Below are 12,437 nucleotides of genomic sequence, written 5' to 3'. Positions count from 1 at the left end.
AAAGCTATATCAACTCATTTTCTATATGCTAACACAAATCTAATATGAAAAAGGGAAAAGTATGTTAGTCAGTTCTAGGATAGTACTAGTAGCCGTTTCAGGAGGAGTAGATGGAAAGTAGAGGAAGAAATAACTCCTTTGGAAAATTCGTGGTAACACATGAAAAATTTTACTGTGTGTAGATGCTGAACAGAGTGGGAGGCAGCTAATTTCTGACCCAGACACTGACCTTTTGAAACACAAGTTCTCTGGGAGGTGGGGAGAGACACGGGATTCTGTGAAGAAAAGCAATTAGCATTTTCTTTACTGTATTTTTTTTTCTTAAGAGTTACCACTGCATCCTATTCTCTAACCCAAAGGGCAGTGTAGGTAGTTTTAAGCCTACAGAATATTCAGATATTCCTTTTCTGGTCTTAGTGGGGTGGTAGGATGCAGAAGGGGATTTAAATTGATCTTGACCATCTGCCTCTGTCACAGTCTTGGTGCAGGGTGGATGGCGGGCACTGAAGTCCACAGCTTGCGAGATTCAAGTATTCTCCCTTACCTCCTTCCTGGCTCCAGAATCTTGTGATTCCACCTTGCCTGGAATTTGTTTTGTGCTGATATTTAGTTCCTGATTGTCCTTGGCTGTGCCAATGGCAGGAGCATGTCTTCTTTTGAGGCAGTCTTAAAAGATGGTCAATCAAAGGGACACATAGTCTGTTGAATTCCTTCTGTTGCTTAAACTTTAAATTCAAGTTCAGTATCTGGTTAATGCCTGTGCTGCTGTGCCAGGCACTGCTATCCTGAACACTCTTACACAGTCAAATTCAAAATAGACCTTTTATGCCGGGGAAGAATAGTAATATATAATTTGTCATAGATTCCATCATCTTAATAATAATAATATGGGGGTCAGTCTGGTTCGAACCTAAGACAAAATAGAGATTTGAATGAAATAAATGTCTCCATGGTCAAAGTCAAAAATGAACAGATCTCTGCCTAGTTTTGTGGAAAAGACCTAGCACTTGTAATTAGAATATTTCTATTTCACCAGTTTTAAGAGGCATTTATAAGAGTGCATTTGATATATTATCACTGAAGATAGAAAGACAAGTACACAGTTTCTTCCCTCAAGTGATTCATAATGTAGTGGGTGAGAGGAATGAAGTTATATGAAGTGCAATGTGATAGCATTTATTACTGAGCTAATACCAGGATTCTAGATGAAAATGACAACTCAGGAGTATGAACCTCCTTCCAGAGAAGCAGTATTTAAACTGAATTAATTTAAGAGCAGTATGCAAAAAGGACTAGAGGCACATTATGGACCATCAGTACCTAGCTTGCCGTGCCACTTGAGGGGTACAGTTGAGCCTTGAATGGCATGGGTTTCAATTGCATAGGTCCACTTACATGTTGGGTTTTTTTTAATAGTAAATGCCACAGTACCACGCAATTCCAGGCTGGTTGAATCTGTGGCTGTGGAACCATGGCTATGGAGGTCTGACTAGAGGATATACATGGATTTCAGACTGCACAAATGATCAGCACTCCTAACCCCTGTGTTGTTCAAGGGTCAGTGGCCTTCAGACATAAGCCTAGAAAGGTGGAGAGGTTAGATCCTAGAGTCTATTCCCATTACTATCTATTACCTACCTCAGAATTGAAGCTGAATATGTTTCCTCCTGACCCCCCAAAAAAAAAATTCAATTAAAAAAAATCCTCCCTTGGTGTATGTATAAACAAAGTTGAATTTATCCATGCCAACTTTATTTTGGATCAAGAATACAAGAGTATCCTCTCCAAAGATGCCTGCATGGCATATAAAGCTGAGGTAACTAACCACTCAGGTCACATATTTTTAGGAACTCTTAGTAACCCATATACTGTCAGAGTAGCCAGGATCGTTAAAGTGCACATGTGCACAAGAAACAGTGGTTGCAATTGTCTACATTGCCTGGGTGCACAGAAAAGATTTCCAATAAACAAGGACATGTGCTCCTTTCAAAGCAGAAACTTTGAGAAGTTACTGAGTCATAGGAAGCTAAAAACAAGAATGGAAGATTCTTAGGGACCCCTCTCTACTTTCTTTGGTGTTCAACGGCAGCAGATGTTCAAAATGTAAGTAGCTAAGTGATGACAGCAGCATTGTGAATACTGCACAGTCTGGTTATTCCCAATCAGCAAATCACTACTAGCTTCCCCCAAAAAAAGCTTAATAATTCTGTCATTTATACACTGCCTCCCATGGTTTCTTTTACTTTGCCCTAAACCAATTCCAAAATGGTAATCTGAAACACCATTCCAATATCAGAAAAAAGAGGAGAGGGGAATGTGTATTTCCTGTGGTTTTCAGAGTACGAGTATCATCCCACTCTGGTTAGTGCACATGTCCAGTGTGTAATAAAAATCAAAATGAACTCTCAAGAGCTCCCTAGTTTTGTCTTACTGTCAGATGAGTGAAAGTTTTTTTAGGGGTTAAAAATGGAAATTGCCATCTTTTGAGTAAGATGGGAATTAGAGAAATGTTTCTCTTTGTTTTACCTGCATTTTAATTCATGGCTGGTCAAGGTTAGTTTGGGGAAGTTTTTATGTTGATATTGTTTGGCATCTTAGAGCTATTCAGTCTACTATATTGCTTTCTTTGAGCCTTCACAAGCCTAACTGACTTGCTTTAGTTAGGAAGTCTGAAACAACCACCCCCGCCCCCGAGATGGTAGAAATCTGATTCTGAGTGAAAGGGACAATTAATTGTTGACAGTGACTTTCAATCTGTCTTCAACTGAGAGCCTTCAGATGCCCAAACATTCTGGCAAGTAGCTATCACAAAAATCTGTGAGCGGTGTCCATCAGAGTCAGATTATTCAACAAGTTTGTACCATTTATTGGGAAATAAGAAAAAGCTTCTATGTGCCTTGTTTTGGATTAACAAGGTCTTTCTACTGTCATCTTCCCAGATTAAAACAGACAAACCTTTGTTAGACCTGTTACTGGAAAGAATTGACTTAACCAGATGAATTGCAGCAAATATTGGAGTTTTGAACTCAAAGTATTTCAGGTATAAATAGAAAAACAGTGTCTTAGCTATAGCCTTCAGTGTGTACTGTAAACCTCCCTCACTGCTCCATTCGGACTACCAGTTGATGTGAGACTATAATCACTGAATTTCTGATTTCTAACTCAAGTCAAAAGAATTTAAAATGCTTTGCTCGAGACCACTGAGCTTAACATAGTAGCAAAGCAAAATCTGATTTCGTTTCAGAGGGTTTGCATTAATATCCTTAATCGTAACAGATTTACTGGGGGGAAAAAAAAGAGAAACATAAACATTGGAAATAAGGGTAAGTCACTTCACACACATTTTGTGGAGGATGAGAACATTCAAGAACTAAAAACTACCCAGACACTACTACTGTTTGAGCTTTCTTTGGCAAGGGAAGTAACCTAGGAGCACTTGTGTAATAATTGAGGGTTTGTACCCAAATTGCCAAAACATATCATTTATGAGCCACTTCAACATTTTTGATCAAGTACTATGTCTAGGCTAAATGCTGGAAAAATAATGTGCAAAGATACTAAACTGCTTAAGAAATAAATACACATTTAAGGCATGAAGGATTTCAAGAAGGAATATTTGCAGTAGTGAAGTTTTAAAGAAAAGTGACCTGCAGGCCCAGGGTAACCCCAAAACCTTGGGAACTGAAAGTTAGGAAGACAGAGCCCCCTTTCAATATCATTTCATTAGGGCCCTTGAAAAACAAAAGGTAGGATTTTCCTTTTGATTTTATTTAATAAAAATATTGTTTATTCTTTGCTTACTTTTTAGCTAATGTTATTCACAAATGGAGGAACCTCTATTAAATCTTGGAAAATGATGAGAGTACTTTGACTTATAAAGTATGTTTAAGAAGTTTACAGTATGAAATTAAGAGAGCTATAGAACACAAAATATAGAGTAATAAAGTTGGATGAGTTTTTGAAAATTCAGTTTTATGACTATGTAATCTAAACCTCATTCAGATCTCCCTGTTAATGGGTCACTGCTCTGAACCCTAAGTGAATCAAAGCGAAAATAACATAGTAACATAGTTCTAAACCCATACAGGAAATTGCATTCGTACTACTGGCAACTCCAATACTAGTGGAGTTGCTTTTATTTTTTAAAATATTACCAATCACACGCATCTTTTCAAAGAGGTGTAATCGAATCTATTAATACTTAGAAATTGGACACACAAAACTATTGAGATGGTTCCTGAATCCCCAGGTAATTAGTTTTACTTGCCATGAAGAACAGAAATAAGGGTAGAATTCAGGATAATCCTTGTGCCCCCAAGGCATGGAAAATTAATTCCTGTGACATGGCTGCCTCACAAGGTCAGTTCCTCCATGTCTCCCTTTCTAATTCTAGAAGAATCCTTTGAGACCTAGCTGTGTGCCAAACACAGTGCCAGGGTCGGTGTACAATGCAGAACAAGACATACAGCTCCTGCTGTCACAGAATCTAGATTCTAGTGAAGACCAACTAACCAGAATACTTAGTTGTATGCAATCTCTAGTAAGGCCCTTCCTTGAGGAAACCAAACAAAGGATCATGTACATGGGGTGGCCACAGAAGGCCACTGCATGAATGGATGATTAGGCTACAACCTGCAGACGAAGAGATAGATAGTGAGCCAAGAGGCAGAGGGAACTCAAGGACCCAGAGATGATAAAGAGCTCGGGACTTCAAGTGGTGGGGAAATGGACAGGAAACTAGCATGAACTAGGTGAGATACAGAATGAGGTAAGTTAGATAGAAAAATGGGCCAAGCTATGCAACGGTCTGAGCCATTGAGAAGACTGGCAGACTCAGACAAAGGATGAGGTTTTATTTTTTAATTGGAGCAGATATGTTATCTATGAGGCTGTCCTCACACTTCATATTGGAACTGAAATCCACACGGCAGGAAATTGGGAAAAGAAGGCTAGAAGCTTCAGGATGGACTGAAACCCACGTCGGTTATTGTTGCTATGACCTTGGTGCTGTGGATGTCCTGCAGAAAGAAGCCAGTGCTCTTCACCTTGGAGCTAAACACACATCTGGCTCAGAAGTTAGAGAAACTGAAGGAGAAAGTGGGAATGGTTGTAGGCCCAGCCATCACCTCACATTAACAAAGTTAGCACAAGGTGACGACGTGTATCGGCTACCAAAATGGTGGCTGCTTCACTCTGCCCTCCAAATTGCACACAAGACTCTCCTGCAGCCCACTCTAACCAAACCTTACAGGAAACCACTCTAGGAAATGAAGGTCGGCCTAACCAAGTTGACACATTACAAGGGCATCAGCCCCTCTTAGACTCCCACCTGGGTCGCCTCCCAGCAAGCTGATCTTAATATACCAAGCAAAACTAGTTATCCCTTCTAAATCTGCTGTGCTCTCTGGATTTCTTTATTTTTGTCAACAGTACAACTTTAATTCTATGACCAAAACCTTCTTATCCCCTAAACTCCTCTCTTCTTGCTCATATCCCTCCCTTGCTCCCACTGATCTATAGTTTAGTTCTATCATTTTTTACCTCTGCAGCGCCTACCCCAGGCATATGAGTTCAAACTCACCAGGTGACTATACCATCCCACACACTGATTTCATATTTAGTTGTATATAAGCCTCATTCTGGAACCCCAGAAGTACAACAAGGGCATTCTCTCCAAAGACACGTACAGGAGAGTGAGTTATGGCGGAGGAGCTAGCATGCTGTTATCATTACTTAAACCAAGAAAAACACACTGTAGACAAGATGAAAGATCTAATAAAAATGTGTTCTTATTCCTGATTCTAAAACTTTTAACAGCTGGGCTTTCCCATGTGGAAGAATGTGACATAAATAACTCAGCCAGGAAGCAGAGGGGCTGTGAAGAAGTCCAACAGAATGACAGATGATCTTGGACACTCCAAATATCACACCCAATGGAGTTACAAGGAAACAAGTGGTCAGTGGAAGGTACTGATAAGCTCGTGCTGGTATGACCAGCAGACTTTACAGAACCTGAGTCATATACCACTAATTCTACAGAAGTTTTCTTTCTACTTGAACATGTTAACACTCTAATCTATTCCATCAGAACTTTCTCTGCTCCATCCAGATTTGTCATCTTTTAATTAGTCATGGAAATCTAGGGAAATTGACTCTCAGAATGAACTTGTTGAGATTTAAAACTGAAATAAACTCAATTCTTACGTTTAATTTTCTTTGAAAGGGGACAAATATCGCCGAGTACATCCTATGTAGTATCCTCGTCCACGGCATCTGGGAGTAGCTCATGTTACTGTTCCTATTCCGACTTCTTCCTTCCACTGAAGCATACATAGTCACAGGTGTGGCACAGATGCCAAGAGGCACTGTGAGAAAACAGGAGTGAGAAACAGAAAGAACTTCAGCCTAAGAAAGTGAATGCAGTTCTCCTTTTCCACTTGTATAATGGGGAAGCGGTGAGTCAAGAGCTGCCATCCGTATGATATAGAATAATAGATACAGAACTGTGGGGCAAGTCTCCTCATCTTTCTCACATTTGGGTTAGATGATCTCTCAAAGCCTTTCCAACTCTAAAAACTGATGACTGTCCTGTATTTATAGTACAAGTTGTTCTTCACTGGCCCCCACTTATATTTCTCAGCAGTTGCTTCAACATAGACAAAGAGCTCTTAGAGAGTGAAGATTCATCTGTTTTCTTTTTTTCTCCAGGCATATTCTTGGAAATCCCACTGTGGTTGGAAGTTCTACTTTGTGAAATGTACCCAGGAATTCACCTTGCCAGAAATTCTGTGAGGGCTCACTTAAATCATTGTAAAGAGTTACAGGAGACATTCTGTGATTACAACAGTGGTTATTTCAGTAGGAAATATTTAGACAGCATGTGCTTGTTACTCCTTTTTTTTTTTTTAAAGCTAATCCTGAGATTAACCTTATCTAAGAATTTTAGCAACAATCAACTCACCCATTGGCTACACCATGCAAAGGAAAATGTCCACATCAACTGGAGAGGAGAAAAAAATAGAAAGAAAATTATTTCTAGGCCTTTAATTCCCCTACTCTCTGACCGCCATATGTTTTTACTCATGATGATCCAAACATGCTAATGTAGCTGCTCCTTACCTCTGATCACCCAGCACAGTGTGAGTCACTAAACAGAGGATGCTTCTATTTTCCCCTATTGATTTTTTCCTTCTAACAGGATGGTGACCTCTGAATGGCAAGTCTTGTGCTTGAGAGATGGTGTAATGATCCCCTTCTGAATCATATGGGAGACAAAATTCCCTGGCACTTTAAGTTTCATACCTAAAAGTAATTTAAATTTTTTCTCACTACAAAATTTAAATCTTTGAATTACAGAAAAAATAGAAAATGCAAGTACATAAAAAGAAAAAAAATTTTTCCAGTAATCCCATCAGTCCAAAACAACCACTATCAACAATTCATGTAAAGATATCCATGTAAAGACAAAACATGTATTTTTATAAAATGGGATAAAATAGCACATGCTATTTTCTAGCCTCTCCATTTAATAATATATCATGAACATCTTTACACAAATGATATATTTTGGCTATTATACTATTTTTAAATAATTGGAGAGTATTCTGCTATAGAATACAACATAATTTATCTAACCTATAGTCTACTATTGGACAATTAAACTGTTTCCACTTTGGAAATGATATATTTAAAAGGACAGCATGGCACAAATCACATTAGTGCCTCTATAGTTCATTTATATTACACAGATACTTAAATTAAATGGGTATTCCAAGTTTTTACTTAGCTCTGCACAAGTAGGTCTTTTGTTCAAGACAAAGTCCATGTAGGCAAAAGAGTTGACTGCTTACTTCTATTTCGAGGGCACTTGGAAATATCTCCCCACTTCACCTCTACCTGCAAACTGAAATCACACCCTTTAAAAGCTAACATTCCTTTTTCGCCTGTTTTTCATAGAGTCAGGCACAATACATTTTAAATCATCCCCTCCCTCAATACCACGAGTCTTCAGTGAAGTACCTGCATGCATTAGATGGGGGATCAGCTGCTGAAGCACCATCTGTAAATCCAGCTCTATCAAACACTGCAGGACACTGAGCAAAACAGAGATGTTCCCCAGGCTGGGCAAAAGCAATCAGGCATCTGAGAAGTGAGAGAGACGGAATAACATCAGACACAGGAACCGGAAAAGTGAGCCACAGCTGTGGGAGGGCTGTAGCACACTCAGACTGAGCAAAGCACTCCTGGATACAGCAGCCATCCATCCGACTGATACCTGAGCTTCCACAGTTTTTCAGTCATTCAAGGTGGAGTGGGGCTATTTCTCTATTTTAATAATGGAAGTTGAGGGGGATCAATCTACAGAATATGGTGATAGAATACATTGTTTGTTCTACAAAATGGAATAATTACAGCCATTAAATGTTTATTGAAGTAGATTTTCAACATGAAAGTATGCACATAGTATATTAAGTGATAAAAATCATGTTACAGAACACTTTATGGCATGTGATCCCTTAGTGTAAAAAATCCTGTAGATGTGAATATATATGTGCGCACGCACACACGCACGCACACACACCGATTAATAGGAAAAGAGCTATAAATATACATACTGATATGCTAATAATGACTTTCTCTAGGAGATAGGAGTAACAGTGATTTTCTTTCCTTCCATTTTTTAACTCTGCATTTTTATGGTAAACATACATGATAAAATAAATGGCAATAAATATACATTTGAATTTCATGCTCTTTCTTCATGCTTATATTTTTAGGCCATCAAACTCTTCTTGCAACTTGCTTTATTGATTTTTTCCCCCTCTTAATTTCATTCCCATAAGGATATAAAAGGTCTTTGTCATTTTATCTCCAAATCTGTTGCCCTTTTTCCCACTTTCTCCTCCACGTGTTTTTTTCAAACTATATGTTTCTTGTGAATTTAAAGTATTTAAGGATGGGCGTTCCTTATTTGCTTCTCGAAATCCAGAATGTGAACAGTATTTACTAAACTTTCATCTATTATGTAAATTCTAAATTCTTTGAAGAAGCACAAATGGACTGAATTTACCTCATAATGCCCTGGCTTCAAGCATTTTCAACCATCAAGAAAAGTAAATCATTTAAATTTAGAACTGACAAGAAACAGACTCGGTTATCTCCAACATATATGCATTAAGACAAGTCTGCCAAGGGTTTTGTGTAAAGGCAAAAGATAATAAACTTAAAATGTATATACTAGTCAATGAAGGTTTTACATAAACACAGTGAGTGTGATCCAAGTTCCAGAAATAAATGCTTTGCATTGAATATAAAATTAATGCTAAGTAAATGAGGCTGTGTGTGTGTGATGAAACTCAATTCTTTTCTCTCTTAAATGAAATGCATCTATCTGGGATTACATGACCTAAAGATGTCAAATTTATTAAAATTTCCTCATTCTCTGGTTTATGACAATGGCAAACACATCTCCATTCACATTACATACCTGATACAACACCAAAGAATTTAGTATTTATTACACCATTAATTATGTATACTTTGAGTCTTTTGAGAAAAAAAAAATGAAGCATCTGACAAGTATCAGTAAGACAATCTGAGCGTGAATGATTTTATAGCAGTTATGTAGCTTTGGACTTTTAAAATGTCTTTGTGTAATTCTGTTAATTACTGAAACCAGGTTAATGAATGGCATGTTGAAGAAGTCTATTAAATAGAAGTTGTGGCTAATGACTGAAGTCTTCTTTCTCACCTAATGATTCACTCTACCTTCCTCACTAGGAGTTTTCAGCATATCAAAGGGTATCTAAGTATTAACAATTAGATAAGGAATAGAAGTGCTCACGAGGCATAATTTATTAGTTTCAGGATTGCTGATTAACATAATTTACTGAGTAACTTTTATCACTGTTTGAAAGATCGCCTACTCACTAACCCCATTACTCGTGTGCTGTGTCAAAGTAGGAATCATTGAAAGTTCTCAGAGGCATAAATTAAAAATCCTACCTGGCACAATGCAGAAATTCTTCTCCACCCCTGCCACCAGAACTGTGGACCCATGAACTTATGTCCCTGCTTCCTCTACTATTGGCTGGTGTCACTGTCTGCTTTTCCAAATCCTCCACTTCCAATGAAATCTAAGGGCTGATTCAGACATAGTTCTTATTTGTGAACAACACATACTGACCCAGACCAAATTAAGTAGAAAATTAATTTCTTGGAAGGATACTAGTTATCTTATAAAATAACCTGAAAGGCCAACAAACCAGGGAAGGCAAGCAAACAAGAAAATAGGGAAACTGGGCAGTTAAAACCTCAGCCAAGTTAATGCCACAGCAGCACACCGAACCTTGTTGTTAGCACTCTATCACTCATTCCTGAATGCGGTATCTCTGTGGATGAAACAAATTCTTCACTGTCTCTGTTCCTAAGCATCATGGACTACAGATTCAAAGTCCCAGGACTGAGTGTATTGGTCAACTGTTGCCACAGTTGAGCTGCATAACAAACCACTTCAAATTTCAGTTCTTTATAACATCCCAGGAGCAAGAGTTAAACTCCTTTAAAAAAAAAAAAAATCAGGGAAATCTTCTGCCAAACACCACTTTTATCTTAAGAATTTTAACAATCATGACTCTGATACCTCTTTGGAAACAAAACCAGGAATCTAGGGCAAACCTAGTCTGATTTTACCTCTAGTCCCTTGACTTCTGTAACTTTCTTAAATGTAACTTCAGGCATAGCTACACGTGTTCGGCAAAGAGTTTTGAGTTAACGTGAGTAGCATGACTTGGTGAAGACAAGAATGTGGAGGCAGAAAGGTGAGCTGGTCCATGTGTAATTAGTTACTCCACATCCTTCAGGGAGGCACAGTTGGGGTGATGTATAGCTAATTTATAAGGTCCTCCAAGACGAGGACCTTGACCCCTGTTGCTCTTCCTTTTCATAGGTCAGGTGTGAAAACAGCATTGGTTGGGAGGATATATGTTTTGGACTCAGCTGCCAAGTAGAATATGCCATTAGTTGTTTAGGGAAGTAATAGGAGGTCCCAGCGCCTCAGCTCCTGGAGACTTTGGGAACCTAAGTTCCCATGGTAAGTTGAGTTCTGATGTATCTTCTCCACCATCAGGATTGAGTCCACCTAGCTTGTTGCTAGAGAGTTTCAGAATCATCCACTGGAAAATATTGCTAGACTCAGAGACAGGCCACGTATTATATTGTTACTGGTATGGCAAAAGGGACTCACAGCCAGGTCAATTTCATAAATAAGTACCAGTTACTATTGGTAACCATACATTATACTGATTTCTCTAGATAGGAAACAGGCTCAAAACTTTCATTACCATCACCTAGTTCATAAGGAGCATCTTAAACAGCTTCTACCTTTCTGCCAGTTCAGCGGACATGAGGTACTGAACACCAAGGCAATCAGGCATAGGGTGTGGCCTGGCCATCAAAATGCAGATGAATGCTTAGTACTGAATTTTTCCTTAGCAAAAAACAAAACATGTTAGTCTGATTGAATTCAATAACAAAGAGACTTCTTTCTATGGAAGTTAGATCCTTGCCCTCAACTCTGACATTTTTGGGAAGATTGTGAGTTTGAGTGATGGGTACTTGGCCCAAGTTTCCTGAGCTGCACCCTTTTGAAGTGCTAGCCTAACTTAGATTTCCTGCTTCTCTGGGAACAGCCCCACATAGGGGTGATTCTTCCAGGTGTGGATGACCCCTGGCTAGTATAGACAATCAGATTCTTTCCCCCAGGTATTTGAAATCTGATCTGGAGACACAGTGAGGCTTGGAGTAAGTGGAGTTAAGGAGCAGTAATGGCAACATTCTGATGAGATACTCATGAAGACCCTCAAAACCTTTATAGAAAATTTCCTACTTCTTTTGTTAATTTTTTTTGTTTAAATTAGCTAAATTTTGTTTCTGTTGTTTGAAACTAAAATAGCTATTCCAAACAGTCCTTTTGAGGGGTGGATTGGGGTCAAGGACATGCAAGTTACCCAGAGACTCTCACAATTACACAACATTATTTTTACCCACAGAGAATCCAGAAAGAGCTCATTGTTAAGTGCCCCTTCTAATAATATCCTTCAGAATAGGTGGCTGATTGAATGCTTCCCATCTTCTTTCTAGGACAGGGACAATGAGGTGTAGGCAAGCAACAGCTCAGTGAATCTTTCAAACACTGGAAAACACAAGACATGACTGAAGTGGTATCTACTCTACTTATGATTCTAGTCATAATTATGCTTCTTACTTCTCAAGCACTTTGTATATATTCAAGGCCTTTAATAAGGAGAAGAGTTCTTAGAAGATGCCTCAAGACCTCCAGATGTTTCTAAATAAGTCATAGGTCATCCTTCTATAATGAGAAACAACATGTGAGATGGAATCAGAGGATACTTAAAATTTCTGCCAGTTTACCTAGA

Source organism: Camelus ferus, chromosome 3 (assembly GCF_009834535.1).
Source record: "Camelus ferus isolate YT-003-E chromosome 3, BCGSAC_Cfer_1.0, whole genome shotgun sequence".
NCBI classification, from domain to species: domain Eukaryota; kingdom Metazoa; phylum Chordata; class Mammalia; order Artiodactyla; family Camelidae; genus Camelus; species Camelus ferus.
This window is presented reverse-complemented; position numbering follows the sequence as displayed.